Below are 15,781 nucleotides of genomic sequence, written 5' to 3'. Positions count from 1 at the left end.
GTCCATACGTTTGTTCTCTACATCAGTGTCTCAACTTCTGCCCTGCAAACTGGTTCATCTGTTTGAGACAGCTTTGTACTTCCCGCTTCCAGGGGCTCTCATGTGGGCGCTGCGAAGCGGGGTTTTAGATGGTGCAAGGTGGAGGGTGGGCACTAGAACCGGAGCCCAGTGCCCGGGTGTGTGTGCGCTGGATGGGGCGTACGGCCTAGGACTCCTGCCAGCTCGGTGACCCCGGCCGAGTGCCTTAAGGCTTCTAGGTCTCAGTGTTCTCATCTGTAGCATGGGCTGAACAGGACTCACTCTCTCTGGAGGTTACAAGGTCGCACTGTGTTCATGTTTGTAGACCCTACAATGTAGAACACTTAGGACAGTTTGGAGCATCGTTAATTGTTCCACAGATGTTACCTGGTCTGTTGAACGACTTTGCCTGGTACACGCCAAAGCGATTAGGAAATGGATATATCCCAGCTTCATTTCCTTTCCATTAAAACAGGGTTCAGGAAAAAAAATCTGTTTTTCAGTAGTCGTATCATATAGTGGAAGGAGCACTGGTGTGAAGGCAGCTTAGGGTTTGAATTCCAGGGCTTACGCTGTCTGTGGCCTGGGCAGGTTACTTTTGAACTGCAATCCCCACACTTGTAAAATGACATTAAAAACCACTCTTTCTGTGGGTTCTTAGAATGAATTAAGCAGGTTATGTGTGTAAAGTAGCCTGGCACTTGAATGAGTTGTCAGAACCAAGGGCTGCTGGAGACGATGCTTCTGCCCTAGGTAATCTCCCCTTCTACTGGGCGGCAGGTAAACACAAGCGCAGTAGTCAGTGCTCTGGAAGAAGTGAGTTCTGGTGCTACAGAGCACAGAATCTTTTTTTAAAATTTAATTATTATTTTATATTGGAGGTTAGTTGATGTACAATATTGTGTTAGTTTCAGGTGTACAGCAAAGTGGTTTAGTTATTCATATATCCATTCTTTTTCAGATTCTTTTCCCATAGAGTTTGTTACAGGATATGGTGTAGAGTTCCCTGTGCTATGCAGTAGGTTCTTGTGGATTATCTGTTTTATATAGAGTCGTGTGTGTATGTTAATGCCAAACTCCTAATGTATCCCTCCCCCCCCACCTTTCCCCTTTGCAGAGCACAGAATCTTGGAAGGGAAAGTTCAGGGTAGGCTTCTTGGAGGAGGTGCCATCCTTTCTAAGGATATGTAGAAGCTCCTGGGGTGGCAGGAGGGAGCAGTGTGTGTCAAAGTTTGAGAAATATAAGAAAATATGGCAAAACTAAGGTATAGGACTGGAACTCAGGGTTTGGGAAAGAAATGAGAGTTGATACTGGAAAGTTAGTGGGGCCCAAGAGAAGGGGGCCTTGTTTGTCCTGTCAGAAGTTTAGATGTTTATCCTGAGGGCTATGGGAAACCCTAAAGAACAGTGAGATGGACTTGTGGTTTAGAGACTCACTCGGACCTCCATGTGCAAGGCACTTGATTGGGTGCAGGGTGAATTGTAATCTAAGGTTCCCACTTAAGTTATAAAAGGTTGGACTGGATTTTGCAGATCTGAGAGAGAATGGGTGGGGCCTGGTGACCAGTTAGAAAAGGGAGGGCAGCAAGCGTGGGTGACAGTTTACAGCTGCATCTTTTTGAGAGAGACAGAGCACAGTAGGAAGGGATTGGGGGTGGGGAGAGGATCTTACTTCATCTTCAGTGCTTTAGAGGGGCCTGGTAGACAGGTCTGGGCCCAAGGTTCATATCTGGGCTTTTGGGGAGGAGAGGTGTTTGAAGGCATGGGAGAGACTTAGGTTACCCACAACAAGATACAAAGAATCATAGGTCTGAGGGCTTTTTAAGTGGGTATATTGAGGAAGTTTATAAGCTGAAAGAAAGCAACCAGCAGATAAAGGGTGTGAAGATGTAGAAGAGGAAATGATTGTTCATTTGTTTTCAAAAAGCTGAATACTTATCGTGTGCCTGGCCCTTTTCTAGGATCTGGGGTTCTCACCATGTGTTACCTCTTCTGCAAGGACAGTTCCACACATCCCCTGGTGAAGAGAAGTCAGATTATTCTTTGCATCCCATTCAGGTGTAGGAACTGTTCTGTACCTCTGAAGGGACTTTACTTAACCAGAGTAATAAGTTAGAAATCAAAAGAAATTAGAGCTGGAAGGGACCTTAAAGGCCACTGTACTTAATTTTGCCTAATATTTTACATTGATTGTCAGAAAAATGCAGAGCCCATTCTCTTCAGAATTCCTTCCCTGAACTTTCTTTATGACTTTCATCCAGTGGGTCTAGCTTGTAAATTTTGGCCTCCTCCTAAATTTGCTTCTTCGTCCACATTACATTTTGCCCCGACTATGGTAGAAACTCCTGGGTGGTTTCGTGGCCCCTGGTCTCAGTGCCTCTAAGTTCATCTGCCTACTCGGGTTGAGTGATCTTCTAACATGACAAGATATGCCTAAAATAATGCTGCTAATGGCTTGCCCACACAGAGTTAGTGCATACTAGCCGCCCAGCATGTGCTCTGCACAGAGGCCTGTAATCTGAACTGTGCTTTGCCAAGCCTCCTGGGGCTCTTTGGCCCTGAGGAAGGGGAGCTTTTTGTGATCACTCCCTTTGTCTAATTGGTCCTTCAGAAGCGGGGAGCCTTTTTCTAATCAGCGGAGGCACCCTTACTCAGCCAGTGGTAGCCCCAGGCCTCATCACCTGTGGGATACAAGCCATGCTCTCTCCCAGGCTTGCTTGGGCCAACATGTCTATTTTTATTTCTGTCTCTTCTCACACTTGGACTCCTGGTCTTTCGTCATCCCCACCTGCAGTATTTACAGTGCCCAGCAGGTGTCAGGCTCGAGTGTCTTTTCACAGATGTTTCCTCTGCAGTTAATGCACCTCCTACTCCAACTCTGCATAGCCTCATCTTTCTAGACTGTACTTCAGGGTTATCATGAAGCCGTCACTTAGCTATAACTTTTGGCCTCCATAGGCACTTCTGTGCTTAAAGGTTCTGGTTCTTTATCTCATGTGATTGAAATTTTGAGTTTATAGATCTTCGTCCTTAATGAGGCTTTAAGGACAGGAATCATTTCTAATCCTTAGCACAGAGCAGATGCTTTTTAACGGTGATAAAATGTATGGTTTAAATGACTCATTTTACAATAATTTTGCTTTAGCTTCTGATAGAAATAAAGTTTCCAGATGTTGTGTTCCTGCAATAAGAAATAAAGATGTGACCTTCCAGTTGCGTAAAGCTCATCAATGCTGTGTAAGTGCGTCGGGTGTGCTAAGGAACGTGGATCCAAGTGGGCTAGTTGTGAGAGAGAGAGACTTAACTATGTTAACAAAGGTAAGCCTTCATTGTGTCCTGCCAACATCTGATAGTTGCTTCTGGGCAAACTAAATTTATAAAATTTTAAACTGTTCCTCACCATTAAAGGGATTGAATATTGGGCCACTTTGGTGCACCTGTGTCTTGCGAATTGTCCTGTTGGAGATGGAGGTTTAGAAAGTGAGTTTCAGTCTTGTTTAAGTCTCTTCCCATCAGACTGGTCTTGTGATTTCCTACACACCATGTTACTTCCTGTCTACCTTTCCTTGGTGTTGTTCATGCCTGGATTGTCTCCTGTACCTGCTCAAACCTTGGTCCACTCTCATTTGTACCATGGAAGTTTGTCATGCCGGATACTGTCAGAATTAATTTTACTTAAGTTTGTGTTAAGGTGCAAAGCACACGTTTTGTATATTATCTGTTTTTTGTGTTTGTTTATATTTTTATGGTTTCTCTTCAAGAAATATTAGGAGTAGGAAATAACAAGATGTAAAGAGAAAAAAGTCATCATTCTCTTTCAAGTTGTTAGAACATCTACCTGCAATCATAATGCACTGTGGTATGTGTTAAAATAGGAAATATATGTCATGTCCCGTAGGAGCAGGAAAGTCAGTGGTGTTAGGGTGTGTCATGGAAGTAATCACAAAGCAGGTGACTGCTGGTTGGGGTCCTGAAACATTAGTGTGTGTTCCTTGTGTCCAGTAGTGGTCTGGAGGGGTCAGGAAGCGTGCCTTTCAATTTGAGGGAACAGAGGGTTTGAGGTCCTCTCTGTTCTATTGCTCTAGTATAGTATACTGCATAGCAGCTCATAAAATACTGTGTTTATAGTTGATATTTAAATCGCTGATTGATCATCAAGATTGGGATGTATCATTGGAAATGAAAATAGGAAGAGTCTTATGCTTTTTAGGTTTTTCCTTTTTTTCCGATGTCTCAGAAGGCTCTTTGACGGGGGACTTTATATTCTCCCATACAATTCCATGAATACTTATACCCTGGCACTTATTTTAATGGCATTTTCAATTTATAAATGTCTCTGAAACACGTACTGTAAACTATTTGAGGGTAATGACCATGGCCATGGATGACACATCTTAAATGTGCATCGTGTTAATGTTTGAGTGTCAAGTGGTCTACCATCAGTGCTTCCTTCTTTCACCCAGTTTTCTTCCTCATTTCCTTCTCCAAATTTGTCTCATTTTTCTACTCTCCCTTTTGCTTCTCTATTCTTGCTTTCTCTTTCCCATTGCGTGTGTCATTCTTCTTCTTCTTCTTCTCCTTCTGACTTCATTATTATGGCCAACTAAAACCTTTTCTAGGATTGTCTCTATCTTCCTTTCCTCTTCATTGCCATCCACAAACTCTTAGAGAATATTGTTGCTTGAGTCCCTTACTTCCTAGCATACCCATGTACTTCCTGATCACTTTAGAACATTGAAAAGGGTTGGAATTTTTAAAAATAGGTAATTATAATCAGTCTTCTTTCCCCTCTGGCATAAGACTCTTCTTCCTCAATCTGACCATTCTGAAATCTAGAAGTACTCCAGCTCATTGGTCTCCCTTACCCCCATGTTTAGGCCAAAGAACTTGTGAAACCTTAGCCCTGTTTAATACTTGAATTTATCAAAACATAAGAGGGCTAATTCTGCCTAAGGGCACCAAAGAAGAATAAAGATGCCACAGATAAACGTTTAGTCCAGATTTATAATGGACTCTTAAGTGCCTAGTTGAGTGCTAACCGTTAACTCACTTGAACAACAGGGAGGTCATGACACAAACTAACATGTTAATTGTATAGACACTTCACTTCACCATTCCTCAATGTAGCTGATAAACTGCATCCAGTTAGCTTAAATACATGAATGATGAATTTCCCTGCGTATATAAATCGGGAGTTCCTAAAGTTTTCTTTTTCCCTTTGTACAACTACTGACTGCCACCTCGCTTGGTCAGTGCAATAGAAAATGATGACTAAGAAACACATTGTCTCAATATCAGTGGACATAATGTCCTAGTAGTCTATAAAAATCTCAAAATTCTTAATCTAAAAGGTAGTTCTGCCAATCTTATAACCTTTTCCTTTGTTAATATAAATATCCAATCTATGAAGGTCTCAGTTTCCTTACTTAGAATATGAGGTGGATAGATTTGCTAATATCTAGGGACCTTTCCAATTTTAATATTCCCTAGTTATAAGGGCTGAGCCAAATACAATGGCTCCCTTAATCATTAACCTCGCTCATGATGAAAGTTATCAGCAAGTTCTACTTGTAAGAGATTAAACATTCATATCCATGTATATTGTAGCACATTGACTTTTACAGAACTCAAAGTAACACAACATAGTTACATTCATAGACTTAAGGTCACTGTGGTATACTTTACAATTTTTCTTCTCCCTAGGAAGGAAATGTAGATCCCTAGGAAGGGATTTCTTTCTCTGCCTTTCAGTAATGTAAGCCTTTTATTATCTCTTGGATCCTAAAAATGGGTAGGGTTTTGGCAGGTGGAGCTTAGGACAGACATTCCAGGTGACAGGGACAACACAAGAAAGGGCAGAAGGAAGAATGGATTTTCAGAAAGACTTGATATCTTACATGATGAGAGCAGCGTTTCACAATCTCTGTCCTGCAGAACACTGGTTTTAGATGATGTTAATGTAGTTAGAAGACAGAAGCATTTGGGAAGAGCCGTACTCTACATCCCGACATGAAATTCAAGTTTCACTTTGTTACATTACATACTCTGAAAAGTTTTGGAGGAAGGAATTGATTTATTTTTGTTTAATTCAGTCTTACTTACAGTTACTTGACAAACCTATATTCAGCTGATGGGACTGTATTTTGTGAAAGGCCAATCGGAGAAATGGTGAGATGGAGCTTAGGATATTTCTCTGTTGGGACAGGCATGTGATTATTTTTCTTATAATTCTTTACTGTTTGTCCTAACAATTGTTACTTTGCAGGAGTCAGTTTTTTTTGTTTTTTTTACATCTTTATTGGAGTATAATTGCTTTACAGTGTTGTGTTAGTTTCTGCTGTATAACAAAGTGAATCAGCTATGTGCATACATATATCCCCAGGATTCAGTTTTAAGCCTTCTGTTTTTACCTGAGTTATTGGGACTCTTAGAAAGCTCAACAATCCTGGAGTCTTCATCTCTGATGTAGTTTCCAGAAGCTCCTGGCACTTACCACTATTTCCTCTTGATTCTTTTCCTCCGACTTCAGACTTCTTACGATTATGAGCTGATGGTTTTCTCAGCCTCTAGTGTCAAAACCAGCTACCTCACTCATCTTCATTGTCTCAGTTACAAGGTGCAATATTTCCCATGTTTATATGTGTCAAAATATCAGTCAGGAATTGATACATAGCATATGCGTAATAAAAATTGTATTTCTTTTTTTTCTTTGTTCAAAGGTATCCAAACACTGGCCAAGTTCTTAAATTGAAAGTAGAGTGATCTAACTTATTCAGCTCATCCAACCATCAATATTCAATACTTGTCTTTTTTCTTACACATATTTCTTGTATTCCAATTGTGACATTCTAGAGCACAGTGAGTACATTTATAACTTATTACTGCATTACTACCTTGGCTATTCCTTGACCAAAATTTACTTCATACAACTGACAGCCTAATTAACCTACTAGAGGTTTTTTTAATGTACGCATACATTAAAAAAAACTCTAGTAGGTTAACTACATTGCTAATAACTGAATTTTTACATCTCTATGCACCCATGTATCCAACACCAGATCAAGATATTATAAAATATTTCTAACTGCCTACACGGTTCTCTGTTACTTCTTTCTGTTCCATACTCTCCCAGGGCAACACCTAAGCTGACCTCTATCTATCACCATATATGACATATGTGGAAACACACAGTGTGTATTCTTTGGTATCTGGCCTCTGATTACATATCATTATATCGGTAGTTTATTCTTTTATTGTGTTTTCCTGATTTTTTAAACCTAGACATTCATACAGTGTCAAAGTACCACTGAGTTCTTCATATTATTATGCTGACCTCCATCTTCAGGGGCTTTCCACAGTCTTCCACGTGTCTTTCCACCTACTTTCTCTTCTGTCTAATTATGTTTCATTTAACCAACCTCAGCCAGCCTTCCCCCATATTCCCCAACACGTAGCACTCCTGTGTTCAGCCAGTTTTGTCCCGTATTCCATAAGGCCTTTGTGCCATTCCTGACACTGTGCCTGTTCCCTGCCCGGAAGGCCTGTTCCCTACCCTCTATATACTTGTTCAAGACTCAGTTTAAATGCTACCTGTCCTGAGAAGTCTTCTCAGAAGAAGCCAGTACTTTTTGGAATCCTTCTTTAATGAAATCCCATAGCAAGTGTAATCTGTCCTCCCTGATCTGGTAATTAATTATCCATTGTTCCTATCATATAGTGTTTGTTTTCCTTGTGTGCTGTTATTATTTATTGAAGCAGATTGCAGTGACTTGAACCAGGAACTGGGTCATTTTCCTCTTCATTTTAGTGCAAGTTTCTGTGATATGAAGTTAAACTCTTTTTCCCTCACTTCCCATTCACCCTCAGCAGTTGTTAAACATGAAGTACAAGTGAAACTTATTGGTTCACAGGTTTTTGTGGTCCTTGGTTCTGGTCCCTAGGTCTAAGCTGCACTTCTGTAGTGCTAATTTGACTGATTTCTTATTGTCACGTAACTCAGGAATTAACTAAATCATTACAAATTTAGATACATATAAGATAGTATAAAAAAACCCAGTGGATATCAAAAGTTTTGGCCTGGAGGAGAGTGTTGTATGAGTCCTAATTTGGTGGGGCTCACACTTAATGAGCGAGCCTTCCAATATTCCACTGTAAGTAAGAAAGAGGTATGCAAATATATGGTTAATATTTAACAGTGTTGATAAAAAAGAGAAGAGAGAAAGGGACGACAGATATTTTGAGGGCCTTTTGGAATTCATGAACAATTATGATTGGATGGGGAAAAAGAAGAACCGAGGGCTAACCTCCCACAAGTGAAGTCAGGAAAGAGAGAAGGGCTCATCTGGTATGCAGGTAGAGAGGTTTGACCTACAGAATCTTAGAAAACCTCAACAATCTGAGCAGCGTTTGCAAGAGGCAAACTAAAGGGCTAACAAAAGTCTGCAAAAGTGTCACACAAAGAACTCTGGCATGGTGTTCATCATCTAGCTAATCCTAACATGCAGACATTGTTGAGAGTAAAGTCAGGTCTTTACCAGAGTGGGTTTCTTATTTGGGCAACTGGGTCAAATGAAGAAAGGCAGGTGTAGGCTGCCAGAGTAATAAATAAGGAGAGGAAAAAACAAAAAGAACGAGACATATCATTCATCAGTGATTTCCCCCCAGTATTCTTAGCCTCCACCTTATCTCCATCTTGCTGCTAACACAGGAACTAGACTGAACAGGGAGGTAAAAGGTCTCTACAGAAACTGAGGTAATATAGAAAATGAAAAAATAAAACATAAAATTGTAAATTTTCTTCCTGGGGTAATTGAGATGATAGTTGAATAATAACATAAGATCAGGCGAAGTCTAAAGGAATTTTAGACAAGCTGGATCGAGTAGGAAAACTTCTGTTCGCTGGCGTCTGAATGTTAGAGAGACACCAAGACATGTGGGCCAAGTTGTGGGGAGAAGGGAAACACAGACGCAAGCTTGACACTTGGTGCAGCTTTTGTCCTTGGGGCATTTGCTGATTCAGCTCATACAGCCTAGGAGCTGAAAAGCCAAAGAGTTCAAAAGACTGTAACCACAGAAGCCAATGGGCAACAGCTCAAGCTAAAGGCAACAACTAATGGAATGACAAGCTAAGTGTATCTTTAGTCTCACAGGGCTGCGGGAACCATTACATTTAAAGCCTAACAAATACAAGGGTAGTTGGGAATAGGGAGAATCCAAACATTCACATGGTAATCCCAAAGGGCAACACCCATAGAGGAAGGACAAGACAGAAATAGACCAACCTTCACACAGACTGAAAAACGGCTTTGAATGAGCTGAAACTGAGAATGGACTAAGGTTACCAGTCCCTATAGTAACTGTCTGCCATGGGCCAAAGTAAATCTTTTCAAGAGAAAGATAACAACATCCAGAATGTGGAGGTATCTTTATAGTTTCCTAAAATAAGTTAAGCCCAATTTTAGTATAAAAAATAATAGGACATAACCAGGAAAAATACTAAATGATCAAATGTTCAAAAAAAGAAGAAAGAAAGAAAAAAGACAACATAAATAGACACAGGAGGACAAGAGTTAGCAGGCCTTGGTTTAAAAAAAAACAACAAAACTACTATGGTTAAACAAAGAAAATAGACACATGGCAAATAAGCATATGAAAAGATGCTGCACATTCCATGTCATCAGTGAATTTTGAATTAGAACAATAATGAGATACCACTACACACCTATTTAAATGGCTAAAATCCCAAAACTGAAATACCGAAGTTGGTGATAATGCAGAACAATTGGAAATCTCATTTGTGGCTAGCGGGATACTTGGCAGTTGCTTACAAAATAAACATACTTTTACCATACAGTGATCTAGTAATCATGCTCTTTGGTATTTACCCATAGGAACTGAAAAGTTATGAAAAGTTATGAAAGTAAGAGCCTTTACAGTGAGAAAATTCTATGATTCTATGGTTTTTCAACTCATTAATTTGTGTAGTTCATCCACTTTACTCATTGTATACACTTAAGTATATTGTTCCTTGAAATGGCCATTCAAAGTTGTTTCCTGTGCCACACACTATGAATGTTAGGGTTGGTCCTGTGTAGATCTTACCCCCATTGAATTAGTATTATCCCTAAACAAGCAACTTTCTTCCATAAGGAACAAAAAAGAGGTTCAGAAATGTCCAAACTAAGTTTTTATAAAACTGTGTTATCAAATCTTATTTATCAAAAAACTTCAAACATAGCAGTATGAGTTCCCATATACCCTTTACTCAGCTTCCCCAAATGTTAACATTTTATATTACTAGAGTATAATTATTGAAAGCAGAAAGTTTACATTGTCACAATGCTACTAACGATTTATAGACGCGTATTCAAATATTGCCTATTGTCTTGTGGTCCAGATTCAAATCTAGGATCCCTTATTGCATTTGCTTGTCATATCTCCCCATTCTTCTCTAATCTAGGATAGTTCCTCAGTCTTTTTTTGTCTGTTATGACCTTGAACTAATGGAAAATCTTATCCAGTCATTTTGTAGAATTTTTCTCAAATAGGGTTTGTTTGATATTTTCTCATGGTTAGACTGAGGATATGAATTTCTTGACATGAACACATCAGGAGAGATATTATGCCATTTTCAGTACATATTAGAGGTACAAACAAATCTGTATGTCTCACTACTGGGGATGCTAACTTTGATGACTTAGTTATAATGATAGCTGCAAAATCACTATTTTTCCCTTTGTAATTATTTGAAATTGTTCAAATATTCTGCTTCTTGTTTAATTTTCCCATACTAATTTTAGCATCCATCAATAATTTTTGACTCCACCAGTTACTGTGGTGTTTGATGGTTGTTCATTTTCTATTCCCATCATTCCCTCTACATTTATTAACTATAATTTGAGTATAAGAAAGAGCTGTTCTTCTCGTTCATTTATGTATTTATCTGGTTATTTGTTCATATATATACATACATCAGTGTGAACTTGTGGATATTTATTTTATTCTACGGGTTAAAATTTATTACTATCATTAATAGTTTTGTTTCTCAAAGTGTTCCATATTTGGTCACTGGTACTCCTTCCAGCTGTCTCCTATATTTTTCCTACATGACCATACAATTTTTGGAGTAATATCTTACTTTCTGACACCACAAAATGCTCCAGACCCATCTTTTACTTTCCTCTGTCTCAGCCTTGAATCAGTCATTTCTCCGTGAAGTTCTTGTTCCTTGCATTAATAATGGTATTCAGAAACCAGAATCTTGGTATGAGGTGGATTTACCACTATCCAAGCTACCTCATTGTGTTTTCAGCAGAGAGAGCTGAAAAAATATATACGAATACATAAAAATATACAAGTATCTCTATTTTCATATTATCTATCTGGGTGTGTGTGTATACACACACACGTGTGCACACACACACCTTATCTATCATCTGTCTACCTACATATATATATAACTTCAAATTGATATATGAATTCAAATTGATACCTTGATTCCAATCCAACACCACAGGGTTTATTCTAGCCTCCCTTACCCTTTCCTTATTTGTCACTCTTTAACAATTAGAAACCTGATTCTCATTATTTGCAGTCTATTTAGTCATTTGCTCAATTCTGGAATACACATAAAATATTTAAAAATCATTAACCTGTACGCGTGTGAAAAATAAATTTACTAACAAGTTCAATATTTGTGTACATTTTTTTTTGTCTTTAGCTTTTCAGTATATATTCTGCATGGTTAATTACAGTATATTAAAATACTGTTTTCCAAAGTTACTTAGGTTAGCTCTTTCCCACCTCCTTCAGTGTGTTTTTTTTCTTCTGCAGTGTGAGAAAATCCAGTACTTTGTGTTCAACTCAGACTACCAAACCAGAAGTTCTAGCAGAAAAGGTGATAATCCATATGTGCAATAAGATCCCCAGGTGATTCTTTTCATTGGAGAAATATGAGGAACGCTGCTTGACGTCTCTACAACTAAGATGTCTAAAATGAAACTTCAATTATTCCTTCTTCCAAACTGTCCCATCCTGCAAATCTTTTCTTCCTCAGTGAATGGTGCCATGATTCACACAAAAACTAACTCAGTGCAAAAACCTGGGAATGGTCCTCAATTCCTTCCTTTTCTTCACTTTCTGCATAGACTGCATCATTAGGTCCTCTGGAATCTCATCTCTCTCTCTCTCTCTCTCTCTCTCTCTCTCTCTCTCTCCCTCTCATCACATACATAATGTTTCTCTTCATCTTCATTGCCACCATCTTAGCCACTACCATTTCTCCTTTGCTCTACTTGAACAGCCTAGTGTCTACACAACTATCTTTTCATTTAATTGCTTTCTCTTGCATCTAAGATAAAGTCGAAATCCTTAGCCTTATAGATTCTGGCCTTGCCTTTTCTTGTAAGATGTATTTTCATACTTATAAGTACAGGCACACTCACACGCACACACATATAGTTGGTATTGTTAGTTTAGGTTTGGTTTGCCCTCCCATCCTAGCATGAGAAAATTAAGAAACAAAGTCAAACCAAAAAAAAACTTTAAAAATAAATTTGAATAATATCCTTTCCCTCCAGAACATTTCTCTAAAGCAGTATTATCATTAATGGCAGTACAGACCAGAATTTTTTCCCTTAGACATAAAGGCATGGTGAAGAAGTCACATTAAAAACTGGAATCTAAGCTTTCAATGTCAAATTCTGTCTCTAATCTTCTGCAGTAAGCCATAATGATTAAAGTATAGGAATCTGAATCAGAGGTCTGGTTTAGTATAATCTTTTTTGTAATAAGCTTTGTACCTTAGACAAGTCATTTATCTCTCCATTCCTTAATTTCTTCATTTATAAACGGAGACGTTAAGAGTATTGATATTCAAGGCTAATGAAAAAAGAATGCATCTAAGTACTGTATCAAACACTTTAAAAAGTAACGAGTTCAGGTTCTCTGCCGATTTTTAAATTGGAATATCTGGGGGGTTTTGATATTAAATTGTATGATTTCTTTAGATAATTTGGATATTAACTCCTTATCAGATATATCATTTGAAAAAATCTTTCATTCAGTAAGTTACCTTTTCATTTTGTGATGGTTTTCTCCTCTCTGCAAAAGGTTTTCAGTTTGATATAATCACACTTGTTTAATTTTACTTCTGTTGGCCATGCCTGAGGAGATAGACCCCCAAAAAATATTGCTAAGATCGATGTCAATGTATTTTTCCTAGGGGTTTTATGGTTTCAGGTCTTAAATGTGAGTCTTCAATCCATTTTAAATTTATGTTTATGTATAGTGTAAGGAAATAATTCAGTTTCACTCTTTTGCAAGTAGTTGTCCAATTTTCCTAACACCATTTATTGTCTTTATTTCATTGTATGTTCTTGCCTCCTTTGTTGTAGATTAATTGATCACATAACTGTGGGTTCATTTCTGGGCTCTCTATTCTATTCCACTGACCTATGTGTCTGTTGTTATGCTAATACCATACTGTTTTGATTACTATAGCTTTGTAGTATAGTCTGAGATCAGTGCATGTCATACCACCAGCTTTGTTTTTCTTTCTCAATATAGCTTTGGTTATTGGAGGTTTTTTGTTTGTTTGTTTGGATGATTCTATACAAATTTTAGGATTATTTGTTCTAATTCTGTGAAAAATACCATTGGTATTTTGATCGGGGTTACATTGCTTTGGGAATACATACAAATGACCAAAAGACACATGAAAAGATGCTCAATATCACTAATCATCTGGGAAATGCAAATCCAAACCACAGTGGGATATCACCTTACACCTGTCCGAATGGCCATCATCAAAAAGGGAACCCTTGTGCACTGTTAGTGGGAATGTAAATTGGTGCAGCCACTATGGAAAACAGTACAGAGGTTCCCCCAAATGTTAAAAATAGAATTACCATATGATGCAACAGTTCAACTTCTGAGTATCTATCCAAAGAAAACAAAAACACTAATAAGAAAGGATGTATGCACCCCTCTGTTCATTGGAGCATTACTTATAATAGCCAAGATATGGAAGAAACTAGTGTCCATAAATAGATGAATGGATAAAGAAGATGTGGTGTACATATACACATATATATAATGAAATATTACTTAGTCCTAAAAAAGAATGAAATATCTTCACTTGCAACAACATGGATTGACCTAGAGTACTAGGTGTGCTAAGTGAAATAAGTCAGACAGAGAAGAACAAATACTGTATGATTTCACTTATATGTGAAATCTAAAAAAATAAAGCAAAGAAAAGAAAACAGAAACAAACTTGTAGATACAGAGAACAAACTGGTGATTACTAGAGGGGAAGGGGGATGGGGACTGAGAGAAATAGGTGAAGGGGATTAAGTGGTAGAAATCTCCAGTTATAAAATAAATGTCTTGGGGATGCAATCTACCGCATGAGGAATATAGTCAATAATACTGTAATAATTTTGTATGGTGATATATGGTTACTAGTCTTATCATGGTGACCAATTCAAATGTATTTAGATGTTGGATCACTATGTTGAACACTTGAAGCTAACATAATATTGTATGTCAACTCTACTTCAATAAAAAAGTGACCAGTTAACATTAATTGGTATTATAATTACATTTTCTCTGCATAAAGGCACATTTTATTGATTTTTTCATTATAAAGTATAAAAGTACCTTTTACTTTCAAGATGAGTTCTAAGATTACTTGTTAATGTTAATATGGTAACTTAAAAGACCTCTAGATATAATTTAATTTTAATTGCCTAACACAAATATGTCTGATATTCACCAGTATGAATTCAAACCTATTAGTAAAGATGTCAAATGAGTCACCAAAACATTTTTGTTTATTGCCTCTCATTGAACCCTAAATGCTAACAAGACTTTTTGTTGGAATGAGGGATCAAAATTTTATACTCTTTAAGAACTAATGCCATAGCTGTTTTATTTTTATAAATAAAGCTCTTCCTGTTTACTTTGTAGTGTACAATTTTTGAATGGCCTGGAAAGAGAAAAATTATTCTTTGGGCTGACAAAAATGATAAAGAGGCTCATTGCTGATGAAGGGAAGAAGACAAAGAAGAATAGAGAAAGAAGGATTCGTTCCTCTTTCAAAAGGGGGGCAAGATACTAGAGCTTTCTGCAGGGAAACTGAAGCACACCTTTCTTTCTGAGATTTGAAAGGAAGAGATGCCCTACGTTGAAATATCTAGAGTATATCTTCCATTTAAAAATGAACCTAGCTAATCATCCAGTGAGGAAGAAAAGAGTAAAATAGCCTTTGATCAAGTCCTTTCTGTGGTGTTAAATGCAACTAATTATAATGAATATCACATATCTAATGAGTTCAAGAATTCCCCTTGGAAGAATCGGTCTGTCCTTTACAAAAAAGAGAGTTCAAGTGAGTTATTTGCATTTGGTAGGGAAGCTCTACTGTCTAAATCATACTCATTTAAAGGTGAAGTTCAGGGCTTCCCTGGTGGCACAGTGGTTGAGAGTCCGCATGCCGATGCAGAGGACACAGGTTCGTGCCCCGGTTTGGAAAGATCCCACATGCCGCGGAGCGGCTAGGCCCGTGAGCCATGGCCGCTGAGCCTGCATGTCCGGAGCCTGTGCTCTGCAACGGGAGAGCCCACAACACTGAGAGGCCTGCATACGGAAAAAAATAAAAGGTCCAGTTCAAAGTCTGCCATAATTTGTTATTATATATGTAATTTTTGAATGTAATATACAGTTATATATGTATATAACATCAACAAGAAAGTGACCCACTTTA

At 38.1% G+C, this 15,781-nt stretch overlaps 1 pseudogene across 1 annotated transcript in view; it reads left to right on the top strand.

Moving 5' to 3' along the window:
* LOC308610727 (3-hydroxyisobutyrate dehydrogenase, mitochondrial-like) overlaps positions 1-15,781 on the top strand; it is a 28,903-nt pseudogene that overhangs the window by 322 nt on the left and 12,800 nt on the right. The window contains exon 2 of the transcript in view: positions 93-145. The product of the transcript in view is annotated as a 3-hydroxyisobutyrate dehydrogenase, mitochondrial-like (transcript). The remainder of the gene's footprint in view (positions 1-92; positions 146-15,781) is intronic.

This window comes from Mesoplodon bidens (genome assembly GCF_964165515.1).
Source record: "Mesoplodon bidens genome assembly, contig: HAP1_SCAFFOLD_407, whole genome shotgun sequence".
Classification (NCBI taxonomy): Eukaryota; Metazoa; Chordata; class Mammalia; order Artiodactyla; family Ziphiidae; genus Mesoplodon; species Mesoplodon bidens.
The sequence above is the reverse complement of the archived record's forward strand: the minus strand, read 5'-3'. Positions and strand labels throughout refer to the sequence as shown.